This window comes from Portunus trituberculatus, chromosome 46 (genome assembly GCF_017591435.1).
Source record: "Portunus trituberculatus isolate SZX2019 chromosome 46, ASM1759143v1, whole genome shotgun sequence".
Taxonomy (NCBI): Eukaryota; Metazoa; Arthropoda; class Malacostraca; order Decapoda; family Portunidae; genus Portunus; species Portunus trituberculatus.
In genome coordinates this window covers 32,207,735-32,210,234 of record NC_059300.1, presented here as the reverse complement: position 1 = coordinate 32,210,234, position 2,500 = coordinate 32,207,735, and positions in this window count along the sequence as shown.

Here is a 2,500-nt window from a genome sequence, read left to right as displayed (position 1 = left end):
TGTTACTACACGGATACACTTTTAAACAATACATTGAATAAACAAATAAACAAGCCTTGAGCCAATTCATCGAGTACTGAGATCATTAACCCCTCTAGTACCATGACCCGTTTCCATATTCATTCCTCTTACTATTTGGTGATTTTACACAGCTTCAGAAACTCATGTGAAGGATTAGAATAGTGAAGACTGTGGCCATTCATCTTCTGATCTTTATAGACCCTTCCTAGTGTCAATAAAATGGTCTAATCGTACACAAAACTCAAGGTAAAAATGTGTCCCAGTACTGAAGGGGGTTAAAATGCCTAGGTCTGAGTGAGTCAAAACCAGCACTACCTGACTTTCAACTCTCCACGTCTTCCTGTTCAGTGTCAAGGTTTTGCATTGGTTTAGCAGTTGCGACCTTGTAGATTGCGTGACATACAATCCAGATCGTGTTTTTACTCTTTTTTTTTCTTTTCTGTTTTTCTTCCACTTACTACTATTTCTTATTTTCTCCTTTTTCCCCACCACCACCACTACCACCTCCTCCTCCTCCTCCTCCTCCTCCTCCTCCTCCTCCTCCTCTTCTTCCTCCTTTTTACCTCATTTTATTTATTTTATTTATTTACTGTCTTATTTGTGAAAGGTAGCAAGTTGTGAATTATTAGTCTGTCATAAAGTAAAAAAGAAAAAACCTCCGTCTTTTTACTCTATTCTATTGATTTTCCTCCTACTCCCACTAATTATTATTCTGTGATCCTCCTCCTCCTCCTCCTCCTCCTCCTCTTCTTATTTTACGAGAAGACTGATCAGAGTACAAATAAAAAAGAGGAAAAAGAGCTCGCTGTTTTCCTGCATCAAAAACAAGATTATTACCAGAAAAACTGAATCAAAAAGATCTTATTCTTCCTCTTTTTCCTCCTTTTCTTCCTCGTTCTCCTCCTCCTTTACCTTCGCTTCTTCTTCATCCTCCTTTTTTTCGTGATTTTTTTTTCTTTCATATCTTCTTCGCTTTCTTTTTTCTCCTATCTTCCTTCTTTCTTTGTTTTTTTTCCTTCCTCCTCCTCCTCTTCTCTCCTCCTCCTCTTCCCCATTCGCCTGTTTCTTTCCCTTTTTTCTTCCCGAAATTCGCGCCACTTAAGTTAATCAAAATGCAATATTTCATCAACACGTTTCTTTTTATTCACAGATTTATCAAAAAGCATCCTTGACATTTTTCACTTGTCATTCGGTGTCGTCCTTATTTTTACTGTTTTTTTTGTATCACTTTTCTTTCGTTTTCTTTTATCTTTTTGTCTTTTTTTTTATCTTGCTCCTACATGCTATTTTTTTTTTTTACAGTTTCATTTCATTACTAGTGTTTTTTTATTTATTTATTTATTTCCAAGTGTTTTTTCCTCTTCCTTTTTTGTTTCTCTCTCTTTCTCTCTCTCTATCTCTTTCTCCACCTCTGATAGCTAGAATCTCTTTCAAAAATCATATATATATATATATATATATATATATATATATATATATATATATATATATATATATATATATATATATATATATATATATATATATATATATATATATATATATATATATATATATATATATATATATATATAAGGTGCTGACCTTTCCCTATCTTCCTCCTGCTACCTACATCAAAGGACAACTCGTGCTGGTACTACGTAAAAATGTTCTCGTACCCTATTCCTAATGGAGACTCTTCGTAATGGTGAAAAAATCAAAAGAATGGGAAGTGTGTCACAGAAGCCATGTTGGTCAGTCTTGTTAATATCCTAGATTTGACCATTTGTAGTTACGTCTTTTAAGTGCAAGTGACACTAGGATGTTTCTTTCATATGAGTAACTTAATCAATGCAGTTTTAATGAGAAGTACTAATTACGACTGGCACTATAAAGATTCTTTCACTCAGTTATTCCTTTACTGTGATTTTTTACTGGTATTTTTTTTTATTATACCCTAAAGAATAACTAAAACATTAACAACAACAACAACAATAACAACAACAACAAACACCACCACCACCACCACCACCAACAACAACAACAACAACAACAAAACATCACCATCAACAATAACAGCACCACCACCACCACCACCACCACCACCACCACCACCACCACCAACAACAACAACAACAACAACAACAACAATATCATCATAATAAACAACAACAGCACCACCACCACCACCGCCAACAACACCAACAACAATAAGGAAGAAAGTATCAACAATTTCCTGGACGGGGAGACAAAAGGTTAATTAGATTCCACTCCCACCAGTACACACACGCCGGGGGGCACCAGGCGAGATTAACACACTGGGAAAAGCTTGCCTATACGCCGTGCTCTTTGTCCTAGTACTTATTTTCCTTACTCCTCGGGGCTAAGATCCATCAAATTAACATACACATACACACACACACCATACATACACTACAACCACTACGACTACCTCTCCATTATCCCTTTCATTCCTTCACTAAACAACCGCGGATTTCAG